The following is a 12,387-nucleotide window of genomic DNA, read 5'->3' as shown; positions in this document are numbered from 1 at the left end:
GGATGCATCTTTTCTGTGGGCACTCTCTCTCTCCCAATCGGTCTGATCAGAGCTGTGACTCACAAGAAGCTAAAGTGAATCACACATTTCTGAGCACTGTGTGCTGTGTTGTTGGGGGTACACATTATTGATGATGATTTGCCCACTGAACCTGTCTACCCCAGGCAGCGAATTAACTTACCTTCTCGACCCCAAGTACAGCTCACAAATGTTCCATATGTTAAGAGCCGAAGGGCAGTCATCCTCTCTTCCTGCGTCCATACTACCTATTTCCCACTAGTCAAGCATCACAAAACATGTAGTCCACTCAGGCTTACAGCAACATTAAGGATGTTTCATGAAAACAAACACACATTACCTTCTGTCACAGAGAAAGGCGGTCAGGCACACGTATTACGCAACAAAGTCACCAAACCTCATAATCTTCCTCTCACCACACTACTGGGTGGGCCAACAGCCGAGTGGCCATCTCTTAATGGAGGAAGGCACCTCTTCACTCTCACCTCTGAAATAGGCAGCTGCTGTCTAACAGACCATGTTGCGCTGACCACAACCTAGATGTACCATGATCATCTGGATGACCCATCAAACCATTCCTGGTCCTCATCCCTGCTAATGATACTTTGGTGGGTTTCACAGTACTCTCTAAGGACTGTACTACATATATGTGTTATATTTTAAACGTAAATAGCTTTAGTGCGCTATGGTTGTTGCCCTGACATATCTGTAATAAACACTATAATTAAATCTAATTAACACCCTTGGAATTAGCCAATTAGCAAACAAGGAACACAGACCGACTGCGTTACAAGATGCTTATGTTGCCCTCTGTGTTGCACTACCAGCTGGCTGCCATCTTCTTTTATTTCACTGGGTCTCTACCAGTTTGCCTGATGCTTACCCGTGGTCTTGTTTGTGAATCGTTCCTCTCCACCTACACATCCCCTGATGCCACTGGCTTCCTATTTGTGCCCCGTTCTGCCTTTCCACCCTCCCTTTTCCTCTCACACCACACTGCTTAAAGGATCTCTGGTTCTGTTGTTGCTTTTCATCATCTGTCCCTGTGTCACCATTCTCCCTGCCACCTCTCCTTAATCTCATTTTGGTCACATCCTCCCTAGGTGATAATGTTGTAAATGGTTGGAGTGCCGATCAGGCAGTTGCGGCCCTAAGCCTACCCCTTACTTGGATCTTTGCATATCAACTTGGGCTAGCAGGTCCTTCATGATATGATAGGTTATTTATAACGCGCTTAATACCCAGAGGTTTCTAAGCGCGGACTCGGGGATCGAACCAGTGTTGCTCCGTGTCATCTTGCTTTCAAGGCGAGCACATTGACCTTGAGGTATCCTCCAGAGACACCAGATGAGTCTTCTCCCAGAGTGGCCAAGGAAGCTTAAACTACATGGGAACAGGTTGCCAGATTTGAAGAAATGGCCCAATCCATGCATCACTGAGATCCAAGATGTGACAACTTTCTAAAGGCAGGATCACATAAAACAAGTCACAGAGGCAGAGTGGGTTATAAGAAAAGTGGGAGATAGACTGCCTCTGACACAGAGGGCATCATTCCGAGATTGGTGGTAGTTATGGCGCTATTTGCGCCATGACTGCCACCAAGAACGGGTCCAGCAACAGTGTAGTTCGATAGGGACTTAACGGTGTAGTCCGACCCATAGGGCTCAATGGGAATGGGGAGGGCGCTAATAACGGGCTTGCAACTTGCAAACCCGTTATTAGTGCCCTGGTCCTTTAGCGGGACCCATAAGGGACATGTGGTCAGACCACACGTCCCTTACGGTTCCCGCTAAGGGACCTCGGAATTGGGCGGTAGGGGATTACCAGCACCGGTCTCCTTACCGGTGCCGGTAATCCCTTACCGCCCACCTTGTAATGACCCCCAGAATTGTTTTTGGGGTCAGCAGGGGTACCTATGTTTACTCCACTCACATCTTTCAGACTGGCTATCTCCTTCTTTACTTCCCGCAGAAGATATATAGGCCCTTTGTTCAACAGTATTACCTAATCTCAGATCAGAAACAGCAAGTTGCTGACAGGGAGGATATTTGTAACATAGGCCCTCATTACGAGTTTGGCGGTAGCCATGGAGCTATTAATTCCTTGGCTGCCGCCAATGCGGGCTCCTTTACCGGGTTCCTGCAATGAGGAATAACCGGGTCATTACGACATAGGAGGACCCGGTAATTCCTCCTGGCAGGAACCATTCCCCATTCCCATTGAGCCCAAGAGGGCTCAATGGGAATGGGGATGGAGGTAACAACGGGCACATTACGAGTGTCCTGTTGTTACCTCCCTCTTCCCCTCGCAGGACCCGGAAAGGACGTCTGGTTTTACCAGGCGTCCGATCCGGGTCCCGCAAAGGGAAGCCCGTAATCGGCCCTGATGGAATGAAGGGGGCCGGTCCCGTACTGGCCCCCTTCATTCCGTCAGCGCCAGCCTCATAATGAGGCCCATTGTATCTGGTGATAGTTATGTTATTTAGGAGTTGTGAGGGGTTCCACCATTACCCTCTATGATCTCGTACCTGCTTATAATTTACATCTGTGAAACATTGAGTTGAAATAGTAGTTATGCCTTTAGTCTAATATGTTTGTCAAGCTCTTCCTGTTATTTGATTATATTAATGGGCTGTGATTGTCAAAGTTGTGGGTGCTTCGGTCAAACGTCCAGTGATTTCATGTCCTATGATGTGACCAGGGATCTCGAAGGGCATGTGAATTCATGCCCGCTACGCCTATGATTTTGCTGAAAGGATACTAATGGTCCCTGGATATCAATCTGTAGCAGTACAGAGAGGCAAAGGGTCAACTGTCCCTTTACTTCTGTAGCAATGGGTTCAGGACCCATACTTTGCCCCCATAGAGATGTTTTAATTTTTTAGTTGGCGGCTGTACTTCCCTTATGGGAGTACACGTATTGTCAGTGCTGCTTTTAAGCCATGTATATGAACTGCACCATTGCAAATGCAGTGACTTTGAACAGTGTCAGGGATCCACCTGCAATGCCGTAGTCCATTTTAAAGTTGAACGACAGTTTCCAAATCAGAAAGCTGCAAGGTTGCAGATAAGGTAAGATTGCTGGAATGTTGTATGTTCAGTTCAATCTATACAGTCTTTAGGTTTTTTGCAAATTCCTTCTGTAAAATGGGCTCCAAAATGCAACGTGTTCACATGGAAATGGCAGGGACGTCAATTGGGGGTTGGCAGGGGTCACACTTGCGACCCCTGTGGTATCACTTGCTACCACTAAAAAAGAAGAAGAAACTTTTTTTTTGTTTTTTTGTTTTTTGTTTACAAATTGAAGCTATTGGGCTATGTCCATTGCCATGTGGTTCTTTGTTTCTAGAGTTGAAGGCTTTCTTGTCAGGCTTCTTAAAAAAAAAATAGGGGGTTCCACAAGTGTAACACTTTGAGCTGTAAACCAGAGGCATTGCTAGTGGGGGCCTAAGGGGGCTATAGCCCCTGGTCTTATGGTTGTAGCACCGGATAGAATTTCAGGAGCTACAACCAAAAGGCTAACTAGCCCATAGTCCTGACAGTTCCGACATTAGCGTAGTCCCGGGTCTTTTTCAGACCTAGCAACACCCCTGAGTGAACCTACATAAGAAAGAATAGGAATAACAAATATTAGTTTTTATGAAATTCTATACAATAATTGCTAGACTCATGAAAGGTTTATTTCGGGAACACTTCATGGGGCGAGTCACTGATTCAGTCTGTTCCTAAACACCTCAAATTCACAATGCAAACAAAATCCTCCAAAAAGCATTTAGAGTAGAATAAGCATCCATTTCGGACTATGCATTTTGCTTTTCGCAAGTTGCAGTTATAGATTGTTATTTTTTTCTGCCACTACATATGATGATCCTTTCTTGTATTAAATGTATATCACGTTACAGTGATATTGTAACCATATTTTTCGTAGCATACTTAGAAACAATGCTATGTGATGCGGCTTCCTGTTTTGTCAAGGGGTAAACAGTTGTGTTCCATCACTTCGCATGATGTCACTTCGTGCTGGTGTCAAATGGCATCACTTCCTGTGATGTCATCAGAGGCCAAGGATCATGTGATGTCACTTCTGCTACCCATGGTATTTTGGTGACATGACGTCCCTGGGAATTGGGTCAAGAACAATTGCTTGCTCATATCCACCAGGATGGTGGGTACCTTTTGCCCATGTAGTAAAAATCAAAAGTAGGAACCAAAACTGGAATTGAAATAGAGATTTGACAACCCAGTCCCTAAATTCGCATCCAACAAATATGTACAGGCTCTACTTCAGACATGTTCCCTTTCAGAGGTGCATCATAGCGTACCTTGGAGTCTCATTTCTATGCAGTTTATTGCTTCGTAGCAGAGGCCATAACAAAAGCAGCATTGCAAGAGCTCCAAAGAACCCTGCTGCCTCCAGTGTTCAGATTTGCAGTCTGCGTCACACAGGGGACATTTTGAAAGCTGTCTGAGTGAGCCAGAAAGTCACTGGCTGGTGGCCACTTTTTCAAGGCAGAACCTAATTTTACTGGGCGGATGGAAATAAAAAAACCAAACAGGAACTGCTGAAATAGATGGAAAAAAAAAACAGACGCGCATTTCTGTCAAGAATATTAAGTTAGGATGATGTAGAGGAAACAACTAAGTGGTTTTAGTGTCAGCTACACTGAATCAAATTAAATATATGCGCCAGTGTATGCGAATGTGCGTGTGCAGGCGACTCTGAAAATAAAAGATGCCTCTGAAATGGAAAACAGGCTTTCAGATTTAAGGTCTGGCAGACGGGAAGACGCTATACATGAATTACAGAAAGAATGTGTGGTGGATTCTACTGAGCCAACTCTATAGCTTTCCTCTGATCCTGAGTGGGAAATGTGGGGGTCTCAGGAGTGGATGGTGTATAGGTACATGGAGAGATTCCCCAACAGTGCAGTAAATCTGATAAGCCCTAAAGATTTGACCATGGTCATCCACATGCAAGGTACGCCTTGGATGCTCCTGATGGTGGGGCACCACCATCAGGAACAACTCCAGGATTTTTAAACTGGGTGGGCTAAGAGTGCAATGGGGCCATGGGGGTGAGTAGCCTAAACCCCCAAGTTTAACATCTTCTTGGCTTCCAAACATGCCCCGCAATAAACAGGACAGCGTATGTGTAACTCTCACCTGGTATCCACGGGGACGTCACTCAGCCTGTTCTGACCTCTTACTACCTCAAACCCTTCCCTGCAGTCTACTCGACTGGAGACTGGGCCTTGTTTTCTTGGAAAGTGTGCTCTCTGTCCTGCTTTCAGCGTAGGGGCGCATTGATTGATGCGGGCTCATTGCTGCCTAGTTACTTCACTGGCAAGAGTCCGACAGGTAAGTATAATGAGTCTTTTGAACAGTTCTCTAACTTCGTTCCTTTCCTTCCTTAGATGATGGCCGGCGTCTGGGGATGGCTACGTGCTGCTGAGATGAGTATGGCTGAAGGTGAGTGAGAGCGCGATGCGCGATGCGTCCCTTTCGTATTTGTATTAAACTGAGTTATTTTTCTGTGTCTTTTAGGTGCCGCAACGTTTTCAGCGTGGATGCCGGTTATGAAGAAGAAATGCGGTGAGTAAACGCTGTATGCGGAGCCTCTAGATGTTTCCACGCTAACCTGGAGTGTCTTTTCCCTCTTGCAGATGGATGAGAAGTTCCAGAGACAGAGGTCCCTCAGAGCGGCTGGGATTCAGGTAAGCGTTTGAAGCTCGTACAGTCTTTAAAAATAAGCAAAGATTTGCTGAATGCCTACTAATGCCTTTTTTCTGTTCTTTTCCCTTTTCCTTAGGAAGCGGCGTGCTGGGATGGGAATGGCACTGCCGAAGATGCCCGCACAACAGAAGAAGCGATGAATGATGGGCAGAAGCGCCGCAAGGTAAGGCTGTTCCTAACGGTGTCCTTGTTCTTGCAGGAGCAAGCGCAGAAGAAACATGCAGGCCTACTGGAGACCGATCCGAACACGGTGAGTGTCATGCTGCAGGTGCAGAAAACACAAAGCATGTTTCTCAGCCTGGGCGTGGCTTAAATAGTCTCTGGGTATCCCAGGTGTCTCTGGGCTGAACCACACCCAAAAGACTAGACTGCATATGCAGTTCTGGGACCCGAAATATGTGGGGGCATCCATCTTGTCCCCATCAATGCACTACAAGTCCAATCCCCAATGTTAACCTATGGGAGTGAGTGAGTCTGGTGCCACAAGCACCAAGTCTGACTTCAAGTGGGTCTTTGGACGGATGGAGAGGCCCTTGAGGGCCATGTAGGTGATTGTGGCCTGGCTCCAGCTTGACATCTTGGAGGGCTGGGGACATGAGGGGCAGGAATCATGACGGTATGTTTGCATCCAGTCACTGTTTGCAGTTTGCCAAAAGATCCTGAAATTATGAAGGTCAGTAGTTACCAATCCCAGCAATAACAATGCATGGCAGGAAGAACTGAAAGAGGTCTATACACACCATCATGGCCTTGCCATTTTTACACATGGTTTTGTTGGAGTTAAGTCAGGTGGAGCTTGATTTCCTTGGTGAAAACAGTGAGGAACTCTTCCCATTCTCCAGCAGGAAAAGGAGGGAGCAGAACACGGTGCCCAGGTGTCTTGTACAGTGGAAGTGAAGGGAGAAAAATGTGTGGTGGTTGGTAAGCATGGCCCATGTCCAAGACAAATGACACACACCACATCATCCACAAGCAGGATATGGGTAACAGGAGGAGAGCCCATAGCCAAAGCCTGAGCTTATTCACTAATCAAACATTACAATACATCATTGCAGAGCCTACAGTTGTTACACTCCACTGTGATTTTTTCCTGGGGTTTCCACTGTTGCATGCTCCTGGATGTCTTCTGAGATTGTTTTACTCCACTGGCATTTTGCCATGTTGCCTTAGGTGAAGCCCTCTGTCTAATACCAGTGGCAAATCCTCCCACCACAGGACAGTCAGTGACTCTCTCACAGCGACTCTGATACAAGTGTAAAAACTATATGACAGAAATGTAATATGTTTAATTAAACAAGATGCATTTATATCTTTTTGGCATGTTAATTCATGGCTTTCAAAAGATGAAATTAGCTAATTCAAAAGAGTTTCTGTTTTATGCAGTCTTGTATTACGAAGAACATACATGTGTGCACACATTACAGTTTAATATTCTGAAAGGATATTATAGGATGTGTATACATAGACTATATAGATTGAGTACATTTGTTGATAGGCCTACAATGTATTACATTGTCATTGGCAGTGAGATTGACATAAAGAGCATGTTTCCATTTTACATGTAACCTTGAAATGGTCAGCGTAGTTGAACTATGGTTAAACGTAGATGTGTGTTTATGCAGGACCCAGCTAGCTCCAGACAAGAAATACAAGTGCCAGATTTCTGTAAAACAGACTGTATTATTAATCAGTAGCTAATCCACTAGATGTGATGAATTGACACAGGTGTGGGTGCCCAGAACAAATGACTTGTACGTAAATAATGTGCAAAATAAGATATGTACATTCCAAATGGAGGACTTTTGTAGGTCTATTTTTGTAAATGTAATTGTCTGGCTTCCTTGGCATAAAATTGATGGATTTATGGTCAGCCAGTAATGGCAACTTTAGAGGAACAGATGTCTATGCAAACTCTATACCTTTACGTGGCAGAGCAAGTAGGTGTAACTATCCATCACGGAACCTATTAAAAAGTGTTATTTTAAGGCAACATATGTCTTTGTTAAAACGAAGTGCCTAGAAACGCACGTAATTTAATCTGTTAAATTGTATGCAATGTGTGCCAAAGATGTGCATTTAAGATAATAAATAATCAAATACATTATTGGCTCTATTCCTTTGACCAATTCAAAAACAAAACTAGATTTAATTTCAGCTAAGCAGCCCCTATCACTTGCATATAATAAATGTATTGTAAAGGTTTTGAATGGATAATATATTGAAACATTTTAATAATGCTGTTATGTTGCTATTACAGAAACATGAAGCATGTCTCTGAATTTAGACTATGCTTGCAATTTTGAATATATCAGTATCATTGATGACACGGGTGCATACAAGAAAGAATAAGGGAAATAACTATTTCAATCCATATGACATGGTAAAATGCATTAGGCCAATCAAGGCAAAGAGTAAAAGTCCAGGGATGTGAGTAAGTGAAGGAAACCTACCACAGGCTCAGTTAATCTGCCTTGTCAAATGATGCTGCATGTGTGAAGTTTGTTGTGTACTGAAGTTAAACACATTTGAATACATGTAGAGCTTTTCGGAAAGCAGAACAGCAGAGCTACTGTCCAATAGGATACTAGCCCAATGGGAATGTGCCTGGTTGTGTGGAAACCCCCTTAAGAAGGCTTCTTTCAGGTGGAGCAGAATGCAAAAGATTTTCCCATGAGCAACCTAGATTGCTTGAGAGGGATTTGTGAGCAGGCAAACAGACTGAAAGGAAGAGCTTAACTTGCGGAGTGAACTGTTGGTGTCTCCACCAGTCTTTGGCCTTTAATATACAAACAAAGCATTTGTATAAAAAACATTCCAAGAATTAAATCCCTGATAGCAATTAAACATAGTTTCGGGGGCCCTTTTTACAAGCTATGTCATTAAAGTGGAATTGGGCCTGCAAATGAAACTTTATGGAAGTATATTTAAAACAAAGTGTCCTAAAATTCTAAATTGTGCAGTGTACATTTGCCTCTCACAGTAACACTGTATTAAGTAATTCCCTGAATTTTAACAGGAATACAGTATATATGGGTTTGTGAGCAGGTTGTCCAATATAAATGACATATTTACTTGGATTGATAAACTACTTGGCCTGTGGAAATCATAGTTTACATAAAGGAAAAATCAGACTAGAGTTTCCCACTCCTCAAATAGGAAGGAGGTTAGTTTCTACCCTTCATTCAACAAAAAATAATGTTAATTTAAATACCTGCCATTTTTCTAAATATCATTCCGAGAAATAGAAGGATTTTGCCTTCATTCCTACCTAATCCCAACTAATGTTAATTAACTGATTCTTTTTTTTCTATTTAAATGTAATAATCTCATGCTTGTGTGACACTTTTATACATCAAGACATTTTCTGCTCTAAAATAAAAGCTTCTAAACTGAATCCTTTCAGTTAAAAGTGAGTTAACCCAACCAAATATGTTTGTATCTATGGGCCTCATTACGACCCCGGCTCTAAACCATGGTGCTATTAACACCATGGTCCATGCCGGGGTCCGCCTCCACCATGGTGAACGGCGGAATTACCGCCCCATTCCAAGGTTGGCGGGGCGGTAATTCCCCATTCACCATGGGCCCTTCCCCATTCCCATTTCTGCCCCATAGGGCTCAATGGGAATGGGGAAGGCGCTAAGTACGGTGCCGCAAATTGCGGCACCGTACTTAGCACCAAAGTCCCTTTGCGGCACCCTACTTTAACGGCTGGTAAAACCAGCCATTAAGGTCGGGTCCCGCATAGGGACCTCGTAATCAGGCGTTAAGGGTTTAACGGCGCCGACACCTTTTACAGCGCCGTTAAACCCTTAACGCCAGGGTCGTAATGACCCCCTATGTCTAAACTAGAAACCAATAGTGTACAACATTTTAAAGTGAATCAATTGTATGTTTAATAGTTTGTCCTATGCTGACCACGCTTGTCTATGGCTTCATAGAAAACTAACTGCATTGTATTGTAAAATGTATTCTAAGAATATTTTTTTTTGTTTAAAATCTGACAACAGGTGGCAATTTGTGTGTTCATATGGGAGAGGATTTTTGTTCAGATTTGCCTTTATACATAGGGAAGTGTGCAGTGCTTGCAAACGTAAACACCAGCAAGATAAAAGCAGGCACATTTTGTTTTTCTGTTCTGTAGACAGGTTTGCTACATCTGTGGGGAATATTGTGGGGGACTTCCCCAGCACTGAAGGTTAGGGGGCAACCTTGCATTTTTTGATTTATTATTATTATTATTATTATTATTATTATTATTATTATTATTATTATTATTATTATTATTTTTTTTTTAAACTTTATTTTTGGTATTTTCAACAGACCCCAAGAGCGGGGGACAACAAGGAAACACAAACAGTAAACCTGGAGGAAACAAGTGCCCACTGTCCGCGTACCACTCCCCCAACTCCCCCCAAGAAACGCTTATGTAGGCGTTGTTCATCCTCGGCAGGCTCCCCGGCCTTCATGGGCTGGGCTGTGTGCTATTATGATTTTGTTAAGTAACAGATGACGCATCCCTTGATGAGATGCTGTTCTCACTGTCCATTAAGGAGATGATGTAGGGAACCCAAATGTCGGCGGGACAGGCATGTTAGGGTAGCGGTTTGATGAAGTTCGATTCTGTGTCTTGGTAGTAGGAAATGTCTTTTAGCCATTGATGAACCGTCGGTGGAGAACCCCTCCCCCACGACATAGCAATCCTTCTGCACGCCATTAGCAGTAGCAGTCCGCCCAGCTTGCGGGTTGATGGAGGAATGTGTTTTGTGAAACCGAGGAGTGTGACCTTTGGGTCGGGCAGGACCCTACAATTGCTGCTGTTTTTTCCAATATCGACTCTCAGAATTGATATATGGTCGGGCAGGACCACGCGAGGTGGACGAAGTCCGCCACTTGGGCGCCGCACCGGCCGCAGGTCAGGGGGTCGCGGGGTGATAGGAGTGTATTCTTGTGGGTGTGTGGTATGCTTGATGAATTAATTTTAGATGAATTTGTTTGTATCTTGTGTTTAGCGATACCTTCTGAGTTTGTGCGAGAATATATCCCCATTCCTCATCCAGGATTGGCGTTCGGAGAGATTTTTCCCATCTGGTTTTGGGTGTTGTCGGGGTCGGGGATGTGTCTATCACCAGTGTTTTATATATCATCGATACCAATCTCCCCTCCCCTTGTCACTGGATCACCCCGTGGAGTAATTGCCAAGTTGGGGGTTGTTGCGGGAAAGAGGGTAGTATTGTTTGCAGGGAGTGTCTGAGACAGAAGTAGACAAATATGTAGAGGGTGGTGGCCCCACGGGTTTTAGCCTGTTCGGGTGTAAGGAACATCCCCTCAGTGAATAGGTCGCCCATGGTTTTCAATTTTAGTTTATCAGTCCAGTTTAGATAGACTTTCTCTGTAGTCAGGGGAATCCCGGGAATTAATCTTATCAGGAGGAGTGGGGAAAACCTGGTCTGGATGTCGCATCTCTGCGCTATTTTCTTCCAGATTGCAATGGTAGAAAGCACTGTATTTAGAGTGGTATTGGAGGTGTGGGTTTGGCCTAAAATAACAGCCCTGAGCAGGTTGGGGGATGCGAGAGCGCGCTCAAGTTGGACATGGGGACGAACAAATTGTGTGGCGTACTAGTGGCCCAAAAACTTGGCCTGTGCCGCCCAATAATAACGTTCTAGATCTGGAAGTGCCATGCCTCCCTTTGTCATATGGTGAATCAGTGATTTGTAGGCTATTCTGGCTGGTTTACCCACCCATATTAGTTCTAAGACCAAGCTCCTCAGGTTCCGCAGGTGCCTCTGGGGCACTAGGAGGGGAAGATTTGCAAAAAGATACAGGAGTTTAGGGAGTATTACCATTTTGACTAGTGATACTTGCCCCCAGAGTGTGAGTGGTAGTGTCTTACATCTATTGACTTTCCCTCAGAGGGCTTCAGTTACTTTTCCATAATTATCTTGGAAGAGGTTAGTGTGATCCCTAGCCATTTGGATGCCCAGGTATCTTACATTTGTGTATTCCCATTTGAAGCAATAGTTGTCTGGGAACTCCTGGGTTTCGGGGGTTAGTGGGTACATGATCGACTTACTGTGATTAATACTTAGGCCGGAGAAGTTACTGAATTTGATGATATCTCGTAATATCGGGTTTAGGTTCTCGAACGGGTCGCGGATGTAAAGGGCGATGTCGTCAGCGTATAGGGATATTATTAAATTGTGTGGGCCAAAGGATAGGCCTCTGTGTATGTGCTTTGCTCGGAGGTCGGAGGTGAGGGGCTCCATCACAAGTGCAAATAATAGAGCGGATAGGGGGCATCCCTGTCTGGTCCCCCGCTGGAGGTTGATCTCTGACGATCTAGTTTTACCCAGAATTATATGTGATCAGGGTAGGTAGTAAAGGAGTGCTGTCAGCCTGAGAAAGAATTTGCCAAGGCCCATACGTTCAAGGACCTTAAAGAGGAAAGGCCACTCGATAGAGTCAAAGGCCTTTTCTGCATCTAATAGGGCTGCTACCGCCTGCTGTGTGGGGTCCAGTGCTTCTATGATGCCAAACATACGTCTGATGCCAAAAGTAGTATTGAGGCCTGGAACAAACCCAGCCTGGTCTGCGAGCACCAGTGCAGGCATCAGGGGAATGAGCCTGGTGGCAA

Source organism: Ambystoma mexicanum, chromosome 10 (assembly GCF_040938575.1).
Source record: "Ambystoma mexicanum isolate Mex_15411 chromosome 10, UKY_AmexF1_1, whole genome shotgun sequence".
Classification (NCBI taxonomy): Eukaryota; Metazoa; Chordata; class Amphibia; order Caudata; family Ambystomatidae; genus Ambystoma; species Ambystoma mexicanum.
The sequence above is the reverse complement of the archived record's forward strand: the minus strand, read 5'-3'. Positions refer to the sequence as shown.